Here is a 21,310-nt window from a genome sequence, read left to right as displayed (position 1 = left end):
TTATTTATTAATAAATGCACATACACAATCACAAGTGTGCACACACACACACACACAAACAAATGTTGTTTTCCTTCATCATCTCCCCCAATTTAACTTGTTTATTCTTGATAAAATTTAAAGGCCTTTTCGTTTCATCTCATCTTTTCTCTCTACCTCTCTAATTCACTCTCTCTAATTCTCTGTATGTCTTCCTGTCTCTCTCTCTCTCTCTCTCTCTCTCTCTCTCTCTCTCTCTCTCTCTCTCTCTCTCTCTTCTCTCTCTCTCTCTCTCTCCCCCTCTGTGCCCAGGCTGCAGCTGGTCTGTCTTTTCCCCAGCTCCATCAGACAAAACATTAGCGAGATTCAGGCCTGATTAATCAAGCACCTTATTACTTTTGGATCCCCTTACCACTTCCCTTAAACCCAAGAGTCAATTTGTATGCATTCGATCTGAAGCTCTTTTCATTTTGGACAAATGTGCTGGCAGCTTTAATAACTCAGCATGGCGTCAGTGGCACTCTCTCAGAATAAAAGGTACTTAACTGTCACTGTTGCTCCACACGACTCATTTAAGGTACACAATTCCACCTTGTTCTTTTTGGAAATGCCCTCCCAGTTTTTTTTTTCCACTCTCCACTGTTTAGTCATTGCTAAGCTCCACTATCACATGCCACTACCAAGCTGAAAGGGTGAAGGCTGGGTACGTCCTCTAAGATTGTTTCTAATGAAGTGACATCTGTGACACTACACGCTTGCAGGAGAACACTACCTATGCCACATCTGTTCTGTTGGCTTGAATAACAGGATTAGCAGTTAGAGTCCTCTTCCAAGTGAGACCTTGTGTCCTTTCAAACTGCGGCTAATATGACATCCCTGGCAATTCAGCACACTTGGCAGAGAACAGTAGCTGCCAATTGTTCCATTACTTGACAAATGCCCTCTGTCTAACCTCTCACTGAATGATGCGGGAAAGGGAGGGACATCCTACCCTCCCAGAGTGAGAGCAAATTAAGATTAAGCCAACACTTTTGACAGTTAGGCACTTGGTCACAACTGGACCAGGAACGCTACAGGTACGATTTGGCATTTTTGCTCCTGGGCTCCCCCTACAGTTGCACGGTGTAATTCACTTTTACAGCACTGTCCTGGCATCATGGGGGAAGGAGTTGGGGGTGGTTTCCCCACCCTCATTAAGAAGTTACATAGTGCATTTTCTCCAGTGCTGTGCCTGGTGTAGCAATTACAAGCATTACAATTGTCCTGTTTAGAAGTCAGTGGAGCATCACACTGATTTTGAAGATGCAATTTTAAGGTAAAACTACAACCCAGTATACATTTAGGACCACTGTTGGGCCACTGTTTAGGAGACATTTACACTGTTTGTACCTTGACTGTAAAATACCCCTTAAGGGGAAAGGGGAAATGTTATATAAGAGCAAATATACTCTACAGTCAAATCTGTGTAGACACCCACTCACCTGTACGTGTGTGTGTGTGTGTCTGAGCATCCCATTATGTGGTCAGTGCTTGGAAAATCCACATATGCAACTGAATGCCTGCTTCAGGAATGGGTGAACCCTAAACCAGAGCAGAGATTACTTATTAAAAGAAGTGTCTAAAAAATGTTGGCATTTCATATAGAAATGAAGAACTGTCTGAAGTTCAGAGGTTTTGATTGGAGGGAGGGGGGAGTAAATAAATAAATAAATAAATAAAACATGCAAAGAGGCTTTAGCACCATGGGTCTCAGTTTTACGGTGTATGCTGAGAGTGCAACTATTTTCCTACGCAATGAGCTTTTAATCCTTACTACCAGAACATCAAAGAGAAAGACAGGATGAGAGACAGCAAGCAGAGAGAGAGAGAGAGAATGCAAGTGTGTTCAGAAAAGGAGTTCAAAAGCATTAGTGCTAAAAAAAAGTTACATAACCTTTAATCTTTTATTATTATTATTATTATTATTATTCAGTGTATTCATTATACATCACATGCCTGTGTTCATTCTGTCTGTCTGTCTGTCTGTCTAACTATCTATCTATCTATCTATCTATCTATCTATCTATCTATCTATCTATCTATCTAATATTCATTCATTCATCTTTTGTATCTACTTCATCCTGTTCAGGGTTGAAGTCTGTAGACCACTCTAAAGACACACCCACATTTTCACTTTGTCAAATTTCACAAAGCCAATCCATCCACCATGCATTTTTTGGACTGTGCTTGGAAAATGGTGCATCTGGAGGCAACCCACGCTGACAAAGGGAGAACACCCTGTTGGATTGAGGTGTTTATTGAGCTTATTGAGAATGAATTAGACAGAGTCACGTGTGTGTGGAGAGTATAAGGATGTTTTATTTGAAAGTGGAGTTGGATAAGTTTACAGAGATGTTACTTGGTTGTGACTTGGTCATTTTCTCCCACCATCAATGGGAGCAAACACATATTATAGAAAATGTTATCACCCTCAATTGTTTGAGAAACAATCTCCCCTCCCCCAAGCATCAAGGTTATGAACCGATGATACACAGGCAGAGAAGAGACAAACAACTCTGAAAGAGTTCACAGTGACCTAAAGCAAAGTTTAAGAGAATCAGAATTAAATATAGAATTATTATGAAATGAACCACTTTCCAACAGCACCAACGTTTCACAGACGAGGCGAGGATTGATCCCAGAACCTCAAAGTCATAGAGTACCATTAAAGTTCAAGATTGTCATCATCATCACTATCATCTTGTCCGTTTTCCATTTTCCACCTTAAGTAGCAAAGCAGGCACATACTGGCAGCTTCTACACCCTTTAACCCCCTGGAGTCTGAGGGGTTTTCAGACACCCTGGTGTAGTCTGACATGCCTTGATTGTTTTACAAATTGTACGCATCTGAGAAAAAATCATTTCAAAGTGTTACACATGCATTTTTCAGAACTATCTCTGCAACAACAGTGTTGAATCAGTAAGAGTGTCATACATCTACATTTTGATTAAATTTACTCTAAACTTAGACTTTCCAAAAACCTATTTTCAGAAGTGCTGATATACTGTGAAAAAACACATTCTAAACATTTCTCACCTTTGAGGTCGGCTATGCCGCCGGCGGGATAAAATTGAAATAAAAAATATAAATAAATAAAGACACACTTCCTGTGGTTATTTGGGCTGAATGGTTATTATATAATAGTGTTATAGCATAGTTGGTTACACTACTCTCCTACACTGAAGAGAAAATGGTGTTTGATTCCTGACATCAGCAAATTCTCAATACTTTGTTGGTAAGAAACCTAAGGCGAGACTCTCCACTTATAAAATGATTATGTCCACCAAGTACTGTAAATGTCAATGTACTGGCCACTAGCTGGACACTGCAGATAAAATCCACAGGGTGCTATACTACATTCCCATACACTATCTGCCAGATTGAATACAGCTTTTAAACCCTAACAAGGTTAAGATTTTTATTGGCTCTAGATAACAACGTCCTCTAAGAGCTGTAAACGTCCCCTGACCATTGCTTAGAACTGGACCCCGCAGATCAATTCCACAAGAAACTACCAGGATTCTGAATGATCTCTTCAAGACAGCATACGACCTTTGACCAAACAAGGTTAAAGATCTTTTAAATGTGAGAACGTCAGTCCTGTTTGCATCCAAATGAAACAAATAGGAATAGGTCACATGCACCCTTGGTGTCCTATAAGCCCTTCCAAATACAGACACTTTGATCTCTTTCGGTTTTGCTACAGTGAATCTGTTTCTCTCTCTCTCTCTCTCTCTCTCTCCCCCCCCCCCCCCCCCCCCTCACCCTCTCTGTTCTGACAGCTTCCAGAATCAGCACTCTCTGCTCTTACATATGTATGAAAGGTGAGGAAAGGGGAGAGGGAACAACAGAGACTTTAATATTTCCTGTCCGTCACGCTAATATCGGCAGCCTTCAAGGACACTCCCGCCCCCTGCCAAGTGGCCCACTTCTGTCTGTCTGTCTCCCAAGGCCTGACTTACCAAAGTATGCATTGTTGAAGGTCTCCCGTACCTGTACTTTCTGTACAAGACCACTCATGTCTACTTCCTGCCCATAGTTGGAATTCCAAGTGCAAGGTTGGTTTGTGGGAGAAATAAGTGGAAACTTGTAAACAAAAGGTTTTAATACCAAATAGAGTATGTCCTACTGACGTTTGCATCCAAATATTACTGGAGTCTCTGAATCCTGAGTTCATTAAGAAGCTTAAATATGAGTTGTGCTAACACTGACAAGTGAATTTGATGGCATTCATTCACATGAAGGTGAATGAGGTCAGGTAATGATGTTGGATCAATAGTTCTGGATCTCAAATGCCATGCCAATAAATCTTAAAAGGTATTGTACTCATGATCCCCCCAAAAAATAAATAAATAAAAACCCACTGTTCCACAGCTAGCTGATAAACATCTAGCTGATGCTTGGGATTGAACATAGTGACATTATAGGCTCATTCCATGATAAGGAATGACTACAGATGTTTGGATATATAGTGTATCAAAGAGACCACTAATCTAGAAGCACAATATTTTTATATTACTTAAATGCTCCCAGTTCTTGGTCAAACCAAACATTGGGTTAACATTAGTCCAGTTGTGCTGGACTGCCTGAGCCACTCAGGTTAATGAGCAACACTCAGAAATGATAAGTTCAAAACACAGCTTATGCCACATAAATATGAGCTGTGACCCGCAGAGCTTTTTTACTAATGCTAATATAATGGACTACAGCTTCTTGCCTTTAAAGCTTAGTCAGTGTATCTTGTAAAGCTCTTCTCTCTACTCTAGCATTTTCCCCTCTGTTTTCGTGGCTACGGGCTTCCCCCTCTCCTCCTCCGAGCGATACGCCACTCTCCATTAAGGGGAAGTGTGTTGATGCTGTCCACAGGGACCATGCATCACCCGGCCCACTGCTGCTGACCTTAAAACAAGTCCATTCAGACACAGTGAGACACAGCACACTCATTCAGATCAGCAGAGACCAGTACACAAGAGTAGAGCCATGCTAGTGATGCTAGTGTCCATGCTAGCAATTTAATCTCATTGTCTTTTCACCTGCAGAAGTTGAGCTTTTGCTCTTTGTTGTATGTTGTAGATAATTACATGGCAATTACACCAGTTATAAAACTAATGTTTACAGTCAACTTTTTCTAGCCTCTGTGTATATCAAAGCCTTTGACTATACAGTTAATTATAAAATCGTTGTGGTATTTGCAGTATGATATAGTTATTACTATTTAATTGCATGTAATTGTGCTATTTATATAAAGAATAACTGACTGTTGTTCTGCAGCATTAATAAATAACCATTTATATGTTTGTTTCTTACACAAAAAATAAGTTCCTATATAATTAGAGAATACAGATAAGTAATTAAGCGATGTTCATGTACAGGATAATAACAACAGCCAATAACTAGATTAAATTATATGTATTGTGTATCTGTACCTATGTGGTTAATGAAAGATATATAATTAAGTGTGGTTGATTTAGTATAACACAATAAACTGTGGAATTTCTAAACGTGAAATTAGGGCGTCCCCTCAAGGGTGTTTAATTCCAGGTAGGCTCCGGGCCCACTGCGACCATGAACTGGATAAGCGGTTACAGAATAAATAAATGAACTAATTAATGCATGAATTAAATTAGTATAGTAAATAAAAACTATGACATACCTATTAATATGTAATGACATAATAATAGGCAACTTAAATAACATAGTTGCAGTGCTCCACGGTCAAATGCTGGGGGCTTTATACCCCTCTGTTTGACTGTATTGGGCCTGGTGGGCATGTGCAGCTGGTCCAAAGCGCCCCATTCCAAGCTGTTCTGTAGGCATCCTACACCAGACGTTAGCAAGAATGCACTTATCATTAGATGTTTTCAAAAAGGTTTGAACATATCTTCCAGTAGCTTCATCTTGGCTTGTTCAGTTTCAGGATGAGGGGGAACAGGCTGTGATTTGGACTGGCTCTGTTAATGACTCCTTCCGTGTCATTACCCCGTTGATGATCAGCATCACTGTTTAATTGTCCTGTTAAATTTGGCTGTCACAATTAGCTTCAGTACAATTACTTACGCTTTCTCCAGAGCAGCTTCTGTGTGACCAGGAGACTGTGGCATAACACAGTCAACACGTTTACTATACACTTTACAACCACTCTCCAGCATCCTTGCCATTAACCAAAGCGTCATGCCTCCAACTGAAATTATTTGGACATAGCAGATGTGCGAGGACCACTCGCTAATCAGTGCCTGTTATTCCACCCACACAGGCTGAAAAGTTCCAGCCAAAAACGAATAAATGAGCTTTGTGTGGGAGAGAGACACATGATAATTGGATTTCTTTCAAGATGAATGCTATTTGTTTTCAAGGAAGTGTAATTGTATGAATCCCATGACCAGCTGAAGTGATTATTCCTTAACATCAAAGCAAGTTATGATAAACATACAGTAATTAATAAAATCAGCCGTGTCTTACTCTGAATTGAAACAGTACAGACTGTAGTGATTTCAGATGCAGTTTTAGGAGTAACAAGCTGATCAGGCTGATTATAAGCTGTCTGGAAGTGCTTAGGTTTTGATTTATGAATACATTATTCAGTGTTTATTATTAAGTCCTTACATACTATGCTATCAAATTCCAAAAATCTTACTGCATAGCTCAGGTTTTGTGTTCTAGCCTGGTCCCAATATGCATGGATCCATTTGTTTTTAAAAACTGAGGCTTTTGTCTGCGTTTTGGCCTCCCATTCACAATGAAGGATTTTGAAAAATGCTCTCCAAGGTGGAGATTTTTGAAAACACTGTTGTCACTGTCCTCGTGTGGATGAAGGTAAATGGATATTTTCAGAAATGCTGACCTCGCACAGTGTGCCTGTCTCTCTGGCTGAAACGCAAATACCTTCTCACTCCCTTTATAGTGAAGTACATAAGTCATTAAACTACAATGTACATGCAGCTAGCACTAGATTTCAGATTCCCACGTAAGTAGAAATGATGTTGTATGATGTTTAAGATTTGCGAAGTACACTACACGGGGCGTATGGAGTAATTTGAGATTAAACCACCGTGTTTCTCTCATGTGTCATGGTTTTTTTGAAGTATGAAGTATTATGCCACCCTACTGGACTGGCATGAGAATGTAGCTGTTATTGTATTTGTCTGGATGGCGATATTTTCAAAAAGAAGAGAGGAAAATCTCAGTTTTTAAAGAAAATGAATGGATGGGGCCTAAGTCCGCTGTTACACACTGACAAGAATCGATACAAAAATTACTCACACCAAGGGATAAGGACACACTGCTTAAAAGCATTAACATGACAAGAAACACCTGTGAGCAAGGTCATGTGATCCCTAAAAGCTCACAGGTATGGGGCATGGGGACCAAACACACAGGACAAAGACCAACCATGACACTGTCAAAAAGTAAACTTGCATCTCTAAAATAACTTTATAAAAGGAAAGAACTTCTTAACTTTCAATGGGCATCAATGTAAATTTGGAGCATTTGTATTGATCCATTCATCATGGCATTTTCACACAGTGTGAAGGACACCTGCCATTTTCAAATGATGTAGTAAATTACAAATTCACACAAATGAAGAAACATGGTTAACTTTGGAAAGCAACAATGTACTACACATTAGACTTAAAGAACAATCCCAGGATTCATACCATTTCCATGTGTGCTATAGTCTACTGACTATAACCTAACTACGAATCATAAGGAATCCATCCATTATCTGTAACCGCTTATCCAATTTAGGGTCGCGGGGGGTCCAGAGCCTACCTGGAATCATTGGGCGCAAGGCAGGAATACACCCTGGAGGGGGCACCAATCCTTCACAGGGCAACACAGACACACACACATTCACTCACACACACACACTCACACCTACGGACACTTTCAAGTCACCAATCCACCTGCAACGTGTGTTTTTGGACTGTGGGAGGAAACCGGAGCACCCGGAGGAAACCCACGCGGACACGGGGAGAACACACCAACTCCTCACAGACAGTCACCTGGAGCGGGAATCGAACCCACAACCTCCAGGCCCCTGGTGCTGTGTGACTGCGACACTACCTGCTGCACCACCGTGCTGCCCTCATAAGGAATCATAATGTAAAAATGTTATGAATATCTGGGATGCTCATTTTCATCATGTACACAGATCAGTCAATTTTTTTTTAAATAAATCTCCAGATTAGTTTTTGTCACCAAGTCTGTGTGTTGCCCTGTGAAGGCCCCCTCCAGGGTGCATTCCTGCCTTGCGTCCAATGATTCCAGGTAGGCTCTGGACCAGTGGCCATTGCTCTAAGACTGCAAGGGAAGCTCAGCTTCTCCTAAAATGTACAAAATAAGTGATCAAATATATTCTGTTGTGTGTACATGTCATTGAATAAATATGCACTACAACACGCTTAACTTTTGTTCAGAATCAGCTTCTTATCGCTGGTAAAGACACGGCTTTCCCGCAGTTTCACAGTCCTTTAAACAGCATCCACAGAGTTCAATAGCGAAGCAGCGAAGTGCAGCGAAACGAGACGAGTGATTGGATAAATGCTGTGCTTTGTCCCGCCCATCGGACGCTCAGCGTCTCTGGGGGTCTACGGGGCAGTGGGCTGGCCTCGGCCGGCCCAGACGCTCAGCTTCTGCGTGATGATTGGATGACACTAGTCAAGTCCCTGGAAAAGACGCCTTGTTGGTACGACAGGGTCACAGATCATTTTCTTGAAAAGGAACGGAGGGTAGAATTTACGTATAAATAAACCGACACATTTTAGGATGTAGGCCGCTTCCCCTCCTTGAAAGACCAGCATCCGCCACTGCTCCGGACCCACCGCGACCCTGAACTGGATAAGCGGTTACACATAATGAATGAATGAAAAACAACATCTCCTTTCTCTATGTACATGCATTACCTTATATCTGATCTTCTCAGAAATGTCTCCTGTGGAAGGAAACCTTGTACCTAATGTGTGTTTTGCTCAGTACAGCACATGGCCTATGCTTTAATGACCGTAAAACACAGGCGACGATGTCTCTATTGGATTTGTATAGGATTCTCTCCGAAAGCCAATAGCATACCCAACACCATTCTGTCTTTTTATACGTTTATACGTAAAGACACTTTTCCTCCAGCATCACCTCCGGAACACATTATTCATATAATTCTCTCCAAACAGTCATGACTCATCTGAGTGACGACCGTAACATGGACATTTTTTCGCCCCCCTTTCCACCCCCTTTGCTTTTTTTTCTCTTTTTTCCCCCGCCCTTGGAGAGTAACAGTCTCTGATTGTTCTGACGTGGAGGAGAGTGACAGCTGAAGAAAACGAAAAGAGAGAGGGAAGAGGTTTGTTTGGGGGGGGGGGGGGGTGGCATGGTGTTATCAGCCTTGGGCCCATGGAGATGAAGCAGCCTTGCAGTTCCCCAGTGAGTCATCCCTCTGTCCTTGATGGACGCATTTCTGACGGATGGGTGAAAAAAAAAGAGAGGGCACAAACAACTTTGCCCTACGAGGAACTGGGATGTTTTTTTTTCACATTGGGAAGTCTTAAGACGCTATTAATGACAATATTTTTGCAGGTATTCCCTAATACTCAGTAAGGTGCACCTACTGTCGATAGCGTTCATGAAAAAAAAAATGCTGTACATGAGCCTAATGGCCCTATGCCCAATGGCAAGTGTCAGCAGGACTGGACAGGGTGCTCAGCACTGAGCCATGGAACATTACTTAACACTGACCTCACTGACACCAACAAATCCTCACAGCAATGTGGTCTAAAGCCTTTCCAGAACAGCAGAGGCTGCAGCAAATACCCAGTTTATACACTTCATTTGAGAAAAAATGTTGAAAGGTATCCAAAAATTATTTTAAATATATATTTTTTTAAGTTTAATGTCCCAAAAAATTGTTCGAAAGTGAAGTGATTTTAAGAAACGTTCCTTTGCTTTAATCAGTGTGGATTTATGCTGCTGCGGTAATAGTTCAAATCCGAGGAACATTTTTTTTTCTTCTCTCTCTCTCTCTCTCTCTCTCTCTCTCTCTCTCTCTCTATGTGTGTGTGTGTGTGTGTGTGTGTGTGCATATGGTAAGACTTCTGAAGAATCCGGAATAGGAGCGAGGTGTGCTGCAAGGGGCTAAATAAAATGAAAAGAAAACAAAAACAAACAAACAAAGAAAAAAAGAAGCCAGTGATATGCATGAAAACACAACATTTGAGGGTCGCTGAGTATCACAGTGATACAGAACTCATGGAGAATATCAACGAAGGCCCTTGCAGTCCCAGTGTGCCTGGTTTCTTGGTGCTAACACTCCCCTCGCTGGTTAAGATTTGTTTTGTCCTCTGCTTTAGCTGATAATACTGCTTTTTGTTTTTCTCTGGAGCTCCTTTTGAGATCGAATACTGTTTTGTAAAAGGACTAAAACCCATCTAATTCAATGTAAACATTGTCATTAAAAGGGTTTTGTTTGAAATTGTTCATTATAGAGAAACCAACAGTAGTGATAGGAAATATGAGGAATATCAACAGCACAGATATATTAAGCTGCACAAGCCTTATGAGTGTTATATCGATTTTTACCGATGATCAAATAATAACCCCCAAGGGTCTTTTACATTATTGTGCATGTAAATGTACACTATGAATGAATGAATCTTTCAATACTCTTAAATTCTCACTCTCAAAATGAAACCTGACCACCATCTGTAATTTTGAGTGTGCTCATTTAATATACTTTTATTTAAAGTCTCTTACAGGATGTATGAGAATATCAGCAAAACCTTACATTGCTTTAAATCATTGGCTCATGCTCAGTACTTGGCTGTCAAGCACTAAGCCTCTGACACAGCGCCATGGGGCTGAGCGGGGAGACGAACCCTCATGGCAGCCGTGCATGCAACGTGCCGCCTCTGATCGCTTGCACAATAGAGAGCCTCTTTTGTTTGTAGTCGACAGAGAGCTGCCGAGAAAAAAACTAGGCCACGCTGGCAGCGTCTGGCTCTCATCTGTTTCATTATCAGCCCAGAGACTTTCTGTTTACGGGCAAGAAAATCGGCCAAAAATTCTCTCCTGAGCTTTTTACAGCTGAAGAGTGTTGGTCTACATGAAAGAGCAGTGATTTCAGAACTTGTGAGCATGTTTTGTTTACATGTTCATGAGTCTACAAGCTTTGACTGATCTCAGACTTCTTTATCTCCTGTCTTTGCTAAAAGATAAGAGGTCTTATAAACGTCTGAGCTGGGCAAAAGCTATAAACACTTCATTTTGATCAGAGTTGCAGTGGAATCAGATCCTGCCTGGAATTTTTTTTTATTATTATTACTCTTTATGAACTGTGGGAGGAAACTGGATCACCTGGAGGAAACCCACACAAGCACAGGGAGAACACAGCAAATGAGCAAAGTCCTCACAGACAGTGACCTGAGGTGGGGATTGAACTCAACACCCCAGGCACCTAGAGCTATGTTGGGGCAACACTACTTGTAGCTCCACCCTGACACTCTTACCATTAACATAATATTAAAAATCACATAGAGACACTAGCAGAAATTGGCATTAGAAAGCAGAGAGGTGGCTTTCTTAATTTATATTAATATTATTATGTGATTATGTCACGGCTAGGCAGGACAGACAAGGGAGGCGGACGTACACGCAAGAAATTTTATTAACAAAGACAGAATCAAAATAAACACAGGTAAAACAGACAGAATTAAGACAAGACTAAACTAAACCGAATTAAACAAGGACAGGAAACAATCATGAACCGGTAGATTCATGTAAACACAGAGACACAGAAACACACATCTACACACACAAGAACCGACAAGGGAGCCCTGAAAAAATGAGAATATATATTTACACAGCACAGACAAGGAACACCTGGGGACAATTGGACAGAGGCAGGACTAAGGCGGAGACAGAAACAAAACAATAACAGAGCCATGTGCTAAATAAACACATGGTGAGAAAAACAGACAGGACAGGGCCAGGGCGTGACAGATTATTATTTTTTTTAACTACATTTTGTCATTTATAACCTGAAGGTCAAATCCAATTCTCATGGTCTATCATTGTGTTGAAATCAAACTTGCCGATAGAATTGCAAAGAATTGGCTAATGTGATACTAGATAATTGTAAGATGTCCGCCATTTCAAGCAAGAAATTACAAATAAAAAATGAGTGTTTATTATGTATTGTATATTCCCAGGGTCAGTGTATTTTTTTTTGCCAGTGTTCCAGTTTGCTTGACCTCAGATTCTGTAAAACTTTGAAGTGAATATAAACTGACTATCAAACAACACATCCACAAAGTGTGCCTTGTGATAAATACATCAAATGGCGCAGTACCTGCCAGCCTAATATTAATTCAGGCTGCTTTCATTTGCTAGATATATTCCTCACTCTGTCTCAAAAAAGATCTGTTCCCGTCCCTTTTTTTTTCTAAGCATTTGACGAGTGTCACTTCACGGTAGGCCAATTAAAGAGTGAACAGATGTGACTGTCTTCTAACTTGGAAGAAGATTATGTAATGATTACATTAAACTCCCAGCGAATGGATGTTGAAATTTTGAAGTATGTGGAGCACTTTGTCTTTCAAATCAAAGCACAACACTGAAGGAATACAGTGCGGAGGTCACTGTCTTATTAGATAATGGTGCTGAACTGAAGTGAGAGAGAGGCTGCTGATGGCTCTGTAGATAATTCTGGTGTTCTGGAGTGTCTCAGGGCTAGATATGGTTTGGTTAGAAGACATTGGGGATGAATAGTTTTTTAATAAATTGGATCCAAATGTTCTTCATTTGTGTCTATATCCTTTTCTCAGAGCCATTAGAACGGACAGAAATGGTGGCCTAAGTATTGAATGGAGCACTGAGTTGTTACAGTAGGAACAAACAAAGCGTGACATTTTGAAACCTATTCAACTTAAAAAAAAAAAAAGAAAAAGTGTTTTGCTGGCCAGATTGTTTCGTTTTTAAAGAAGGTACCCATTGAGATTTAGCAGATGCTGATATCTAGAGCAGCTTACAAAAGTGCTGTATCATCTATGCATAGAATAGATCCTCACCAGTTCAGTCTACATATCACTGAGCTACTATACTGCTAGGTACAAGAGCCAATGCTGATACTCAGTAAGAGGGAAATCCCAAAGGAACACATCAATATAAGATAACAATGACAACTTTCAAGATATTTAAAAAAGCAGGATCAGTGACCATTTAACTGTACAGGCTGGTGAGTCTTCAGTCTGTCTGTAAACAGTGAAGAACTCTAATAATGGGCCACTGGATGTTCCTCACACCATCTGGGAGCCAGGAGAGAAAAGAGTCATGATTCTTGTCTTTTATGTGAATTGGTGGTTCGAGCAGAGCCTAAGAGTATACTTCGAAGCTCAGAGCACTGGAGGAAGGGATCAGGTTTTGACCATTACCGTCATGAAAGCAGGGACTGGCTCATTTAGAGCTTTTGGGTGACTTTTCAGGACTGAGTTGTTCTTCTCAAAGTGGAATAATGGACATTCTAATGGATTCTCTCTCTCTCTCTCTCTCTCTCTCTCTCTCTCTCTCTCTCTCTCTCTCTCTCTCTCTCAATGATTAAAGCAACACTGGGTATGGAATTTTTGTTCCTGGGCTCCCCCTACAGAGGCAGAGTGTGATTCCTACCCTCCTGCAAAAGTTACACAGTGCAGTTTCAGCAGTGCTGAGCCCAAAGTAGCAATGACAGAGGCTCTGTTCTCCCTATTACAGGTCATTCAAGAATCACAATGATTCTGAATCTGTCATTTTAAGGTAAAAAACATGACATCGTGCTGTTTATCTGATGTGAACAGTTGTTTTGTTGTGACACTTTTATGTGGCATTTGTTATGAATTGCGTTTTCCCCCACCGCCCCCTTCTTTATGTAATAGCTTATAACTAATAACCTCAGATTTACAAATAGAAAGATTAATAGATGTTGGCACGGTGGCGCAGCAGGTAGTGTCACAGTCACACAGCTCCAGGGACCTGGAGGTTGTGGGTTTGAGTCCTGCTCCGGGTGACTGTCTGTGAGGAGTTTGGTGTGTTCTCCCAGTGTCTGCATGGGTTTCCTCCCACAATCCAAAAACACACATTGGTAGGTGGATTGACGACTCAAAAGTGTCTGTGTGTGTGAGTTGCCTTGTGAAAGATTGGCGCCCCCTCCGGGGTGTATTTCTTCTTTGCGCTCAATGATTCCAGGCTCTGGACCCAACGCGACCCTGAATTGGGTAGGGGGTTACAGATAATGAATGAATGAAGATTAGATAAATAAAAATAAATCTTAAAACTGAAGTAAATGCAGATTTTTTTTAATTTTTTTTTTATGCACAGGTGTGTTTCTGATTAATCACAAAAGTTTAGGCTTTCAACTATGTCTCATTTTCTTTGTGTAGCTGGGTTTTCTTTTGAAGAGTTCAGCTGGACTGTGGCTTCGGATTGACTGCCAGAGAGAGGTTTGATTCAATTCAGAGTCCTGATTGGATAACTTCTGGACACCTAGCAGCACAATCATGAGGCTTGGCCATGCACTAAATTACTATTGACAGCTTCCTGGATCGAGGCATGAGAGAATGGCAACAGGATGGTGTTCCAGGATTCACTGAGCTGAATGAAGCAATCTCTGGGCAAACACTTCAGGAACCACTGATGATCTGTTGCGGATCAGAGACTGATCTGACAAACTGATTGGTTGATTAACTGTTGGATTAACCCATCTCTTAATTTCCAGATAAAAAGGATATTGTACAGGTACGTTGTGTTTAACTAAAGGTATAAAGGCCTTGAAGGAATCATGTGCTTCAGGGTTCATTTTGGCAGCATTTTTTAATTTGGTTTAAGCCTTAGTCTTTTGACTAAAATCTGTATTAGTTTTGTTCTCATTCTAGTCGTTTCATTATTGTTAGTTTTAGGCTGCTTTAGTCAACAAAAACAAAACATATTTCTGTTGTTTTAGTCTATTACATATATAATATAAACATTATCCTAATTGTTTTTTTGCTTAAAAGTTATGTAACATTTAAAAACAAATAATTGTTCAATATAATAATAAGGAATAAGTCCACGTTTTTCTTCAAATACATTTTGCATTTATTTAATATTAACATTTTAAATGTAAAGTGCCCTGTAGACGGTGCTTACGACTCCAAGAGTTTCAACTCTACGTATCATCAGCCAACAGCTCACGAATACAAGTGACACTTAGATGCTCAAAGAATCGATTCTTTGGGAGTCGTCTCATCTTCACTAAAAAAAAAAGATTTACTGTGACTGTATCCCTCCTGACTGCTCTCAATGTGAATTGAGACACTGCAGCGGGACGGATTTGGATCTTCAGAGCAATATCTGTCTAATGTCACAGCACTGTGAGGAAAAAAAGAGTGTGTTTTTAGAGAGAGAAATAGAGTCAACCCAAGACATTTTCTCTTCACGTTCCTGAAGGAAAACCCTCTTTCTTCCCCACAAGCATGTGACATAGCACCAGAGGCTGTTGTGTGTTCTTGGTTTTAAATGATTTCAGAGTGTGGTTCAGATACATTGGAGCAGCTCTGAACAGAGAGCTTCATGCGAACCTGCACGGCCATGCCGACAGCAAGACAGAGCATTTTCCTGTTTTATTTCCTTGCAATATTCTGTTTTCAAATTAATTTGAAATTATCATTTGTTTTTGACATTTTCATTTTGTTTTCATTTGCTGACAAAAAAATTGCAAAACATTTCATCATAGTCCTTGTCTGCAAATTCATTCATCCATTCATTATCAATCTGTAAATTATCCAGTTCAGGGTCACAGTGGGTCCAGAGCCTACCTGGAATCATTGGGTGCAAGGCAGGAACACACCCTGGAGGGGGCGCCAGTCCTTCACAGGGCAACACAGACACACAGTCACTTTTGAGTTGTCAATCTACCTACCAATGTGTGTTTTTAGACTGTGGGAGGAAACCGGAGCACCCGGAGGAAACCCACGCAGACACATAGAGAACACACCACCTCCTTACAGACAGTCACCCGGAGCGGGAATCGAACCCACAACCTCCAGGCCCCTGGAGCTGTGTGACTGTAACACTACCAGCTGCACCACCGTGCCTCCCCTGTCTGCAAATTAGTATTTTTATTTCTTTCATGTCTAGTTTTCAATATGAAATAAATGTTGCAAAAGATTCCTCTTTCTTTTATTTTTTTTTTTTTGGTCACAGTTTTCCTTAATGAAATTAACACTTAAGTGCTTGTCTAACACTCCCGGATCCAGCATTGTTTGACTGGGAGAGTCCTAGCTGGCAAATTGGTGGAATTAGCAATGGCTTAATTGGGGAGAAAATTGGGTGTCGTTGTGATGAGACAGACAACCAAATACTACAGATGGCTTTGAGATTGTAAGGCTGCTTTGCATCAGGAATCTCAGTATGTCAGTGCACCTAGCGTGCTGCCTCTATTAGACTTGGACTGATTTTAATTTGCGCGTCCTGATGGCAGTCTCCCCTGTTTCTCCCCTGAAGACAGCAGGGAGCATGCAGTATCTCATTAATTCATTACAAAACGCTTCAGGAAACAGGACCCAGCTCATAACCTGCCCTTATGTAAAGGAGAAGTGAGTGACAGGAATCTGTTTGGGTTTTTTTTTTTTTTTTTTTTACAACGTATAATTAGATCCGCAGCCATGAAAGTCACAGCTTGATCTTTCCTTTTGTAGGTAAACACGGTGACGTAGCTTTGTGTAGCATTAGAGGGAATCAGAATCTTTATAATGGAGGCTTGGGAAACAAATCTCCCTAATAATATGTTTAATTTTTATAAAGACTTTTTCAAGCTCAAGGACTCTTTAGAATTTAAAATCTGTGGCATACACACACACACACACACACACACACACACACACACACACACACAGTCGTCTATATGTTTTAATATATAGTGATATTACATACACTTCCATTTATTTCATGGACATTTTCCCTAAACATAACTATAACTACTATTACCCTAAACCTATTATTAACCCTGAACTTAACACATATTCACCATAAAAGGTAATGATTTATGTCATGGGAAAACGATTTTTGTCCCCATAAGTACAATAAGTCACACAACGTGAGTGTTAAGCAGATTTTGGTCCCCACCACATGATAAAATATTCAGTCTGCATAGACATGTTGGTTTTGCTATGCTTGTGAGGACCTTCCATAGAAATAATGATTACTGAAGCTCTTTATTATTATTTCTACACTTAACCCTAACCTTAACTACAGTAACCAAAATAAAATAATTGAAGTCTTTTCGTTCAAATTAAAGTTCCAGATTTTATTAAAAAGAAAATGCAGTAGAATTTTTGAGGACCAACAAAACATCCTCACAAGACAAAATGTGACACATTCCTATCTTTGCAAGGCCATCTGCTCTTCACAAACATATAATAACATGTGCACACACACTCACACACACACACACACAGCTCCAATCTCTGTATACTGCCACAGTTGTAAGAAAGTCTCCATCTCGCAGTAACTGATCATGCTAAAAGTGGTCAAAGAGAAAAAGAGAAGTAGATTAAACTCACACTATTTTTGTTATTTCATTATTTGTATATATAAATTCTCAAAACAAACATACAAACTGCATTTGTATCTTACACACAAAAATTAGTAGTGCAAAACACATATAAACAACATTGTAGGCTGAAAGTCCTCTTTATCAGAGGACATTATCAGTCCTCTTTAATCAACACTATACCCTGCCTGACGTGTCTCTCTCTCTCTCTCTCTCTCTCTCTCTCTCTCTCTCTCTCTCTCTCTCTCTCTCTGTTTCTCACTATCTCTGGGATCTCTGGGTATGTTTCAGAGCCTCTGGTTTCTCCTCCAGGGAGACTTCATTACCGCCGCAATCCACATCAGTCATGTTCTGTTTCACTACCAAACTCCTGTGATTTCCCCCAGGCTCCGGCTCCACCGACGCCACATTAGAACCCTGCTGACTTCCCAATAAACGTGCACCAGAGTGACTGACGGAACAGAAGGGAGGGGGTTAGGAGAGTGATTTCATGTCCTCATGACTTTTAGGTGTATAAGTGGGCTGCATGTCAGGACACCACTTATGATGATGTACAGTCCAGTTTGTCTCAGGCATGGGGTTTAACCTCATAGGACCCTACTACACCTATGCAAACAATGATCAACAAAGCTAGTGTATAATCCTGCTCTATTCTACTCTCCTTATAAATCTAAGGCAAATGTGATTGCCACTGAGCAGAGGAACAGATACAGAAGGATTGTTGTTGCCGGGTGTCATTATACATGTCATGCACTCATACTGTAGCACTGCATGGTGATTTTAAGCTCATGTGCCACAGTTTCAGAGCAGTCCATTTCTACAGACATTTCTTTTGTATGAGAATTATACACAATTCAGAGCTAACAGCATTTCAAGATATCATTTGGTTGCTAATAAAATTGCTAGACTTTTTTCAAAGGATTACTTATACAACAAATAATACTGAGCCTCCCCTTTAATTAGAGAAAATGGCTGAGATGCTAAAGATAGCAAAGGCTAGCAATTTTATTAGCAGCTAAATTGTTGTTAGCTATGCGGTGTTTGAAAATGTGATGTTCTCATAAATGCATTGCTAATAAGGTGGGAGGCTATGAAACTGCTGCATATGAACTTAAAGTGGACATATAATATCTACTTAACACAAGTTCACATAGTTAATCATATGTCTGTGAAATGCTTTGGTCAAAATACTGCAAGGATCAAACAACACAGCAGAACCTTCTTCCTCTGTCTAAACAACTCTGTTCTGAACAACTGACACATCTGACCTGGTTGTGGGTTAGTTGGTTTCAGATCTCCAAATTAATGTTCTAATGCCTTGAACAAAAATTAATTATTACAGGAATAGTTTGTTTTCCCCAAAAAATTGTCCCATTTGGGGTGCTAAGTGTGCAATGGCTATAACGGGTCTAAGGGTGTAATGACCATTAAGCTCTGCCTCTTGGATATTTTTCTAATTTGCATAACATTTAAAAAAAAATTCTGAAGTAGTTAAAGGAACAGTATGTAGTATTTCCATCTTAAAGTGATTGTGATGTTCCATAGAGCTGTAATAAGGAGAACACAGACTCTGTGGCTGCTACGACAGGTCAACTGCTTTTTTACTGGACTAAGCAACTTCTGAATCATGGGGTAGAAGGCTCTCGTGAGAAAGTCAAAACCTCACAGGTGGTCACCTAGCCACAAGAATAATCTAGCCAGTAGTTTGCCAGTACAAACATTATGGCAGAGAGAGCGAGTGAGAGAGCAGCCATACAAAAGTTAATAAGAGAGAGAGAGACAGAGAGATAGAGGCATGTGTATTTGTCTGAGAGTGTGTGTTAGTAGAAGCCCAGAGAGCCGGTTGCGTTTATGTGAGTGAGCGAGAGAGATATAGATGGTTCTGAGACTTGATTTTATGACAGTACAGTATAGGTGAATTACACACAACAGCAGGTAGGGGAACTCAGGAGACAAAAAAAAAAGCCAAATCTTACATTGTATTCCTTTAAATATATCCAGTTCTTGTTTTGAAATTGGTGACAGCAACTACATGCGATATCTTGCTGGTGTGAGTTCATGCATATTTTATATCTCTTTAAATAATGCACAAATATATTAATTGAAGAATTACCACATTCCCTCGTACACTAGTTTGGGAGATATTTCTTGCAGGTCAGTGTTGTTCTATCCTACTGGTGTGAGTTCATGCATGTGTGAGATGTGCCAGATATTGTTTTTCAGAATCTAGCCCACTGTCAGTCAATCACGATATCCTTCAGTTATTTCCCATTCCCTGTCATACCTTTTTCTGAGTCTCAGATACAGATCAGACCTCCAGCCGTCTGAGGAAGACTGTTCTCTTTTTGCCTTCCTCTTTCGGACTGTCTCTGGGTTGACACATGCAATGTGTCACTTTCACATTTTAGATTGATTTCATATTTTCACATTCACCAGTCGATGTCTGAGTCAGCATCTCTTGCCTTTTGACTGCATACGGAGAACTCTCCTATTATCCCACCCCCGCCAAATCACAAGCCAAAGGGCTTTCCATTCAACCTACCTAATGTGTTGTTCTTTATTGGTTACCATTGTTCATTCTTTCTTTCATTTCCTCACTCCTTCTCCTTCCCTCTGTCTACACTCCTTGCCTGTGAGTCAAACTGTGTTTCAGATAAACTGAAGAAGGGGATTGATTTCTTTGGAAGAAAGCACTTGCCCTGTCAAACCCAAGGCATCGACAGATTTGGGATGTGCAGTTTCCCCCCATGTTTTTATGGCGGCGGCGGTAATTACTTATCGGTCTGACTGGCCGAATGGACACTCTGCAGTCTCCCAGCAGTGGACTGTGGCCAACTGCCCTTCTCTCTTCACATTCACTTGTTCAGTTCCCCGATCCCTTGGTCTTTATTGGTCCTCTGGGCCTATCCCTGGTCTGAAATGAATAATGGTATGTGTTATATAATGGCTAATTTTGCAATTTTCCTAGGCAACTAATTTCACATTTTGTCATAATGAGATGTCTAAAGTGTAATAAATACCCATGGAATGTACAGAACCCTACAAATGTCAGTGACCGCAACTTATTAACTTCCAGTCAGAATGGCCATTAAGTAAATGTAAGTATTTTTCTTACACTCTTAAAAAGGAGGGTTCTTTAAGTGTCCTCAACAAAGGCAAAAGTTCTGTTTGGAACCAGGTGTTGTTTATAGAAACAACTGCTTGAATGATGAAATGATTCCTTCAATTATAAAATAGTTCTTCAGATAGGTGCAGAATGTGTTCCACATGGTTCTATATATAGCACATTTTTAAAACAGTTCTGTATAGCAACCAAAAATTGTTCTTCTGGTTTTGTCCAGCTTGTTATAATACAAGAAATGTTAGGTAACATGAGCTATATATGACACATTCTTCATCAGTCTGATGAAGTAGCATTTCACCCTACAAACCATTGCCTTTACAAAAGAGCCTTCCTGTAGAAGCAGCAAAGTTATTCAAGTGGTTCCATAACTGAAGTTCAACAACTGCCTTAAAGGTAAAATATGCAAAAGTTGGTGTCGCCAGAGATAAGCAACATCTTAAGCTCGGAGACCGCCCCCAGCAACTCTTACCATTTCCACAAGCACTACCATGCCTTCATCACTACTGTGTTGATATTGGTCCACCAACCAAAAAAAATCCAAACAATATCTGGTTCTGTGATCACTGGTCCAGAAACTGACCATTCATGATTCAGAAATGATAGAACAGCATGCTGTATG

At 40.4% G+C, this 21,310-nt stretch overlaps 1 protein-coding gene across 1 annotated transcript in view; it reads left to right on the top strand.

Moving 5' to 3' along the window:
- LOC136677380 (zinc finger matrin-type protein 4-like) overlaps positions 1 to 21,310 on the top strand; it is a 144,310-nt gene that overhangs the window by 38,902 nt on the left and 84,098 nt on the right. The gene's annotated exons all lie outside the window — the stretch shown is intronic.

This window comes from Hoplias malabaricus, chromosome X2, assembly GCF_029633855.1.
Source record: "Hoplias malabaricus isolate fHopMal1 chromosome X2, fHopMal1.hap1, whole genome shotgun sequence".
NCBI lineage: Eukaryota > Metazoa > Chordata > Actinopteri > Characiformes > Erythrinidae > Hoplias > Hoplias malabaricus.
This window is presented reverse-complemented; position numbering and strand designations above follow the sequence as displayed.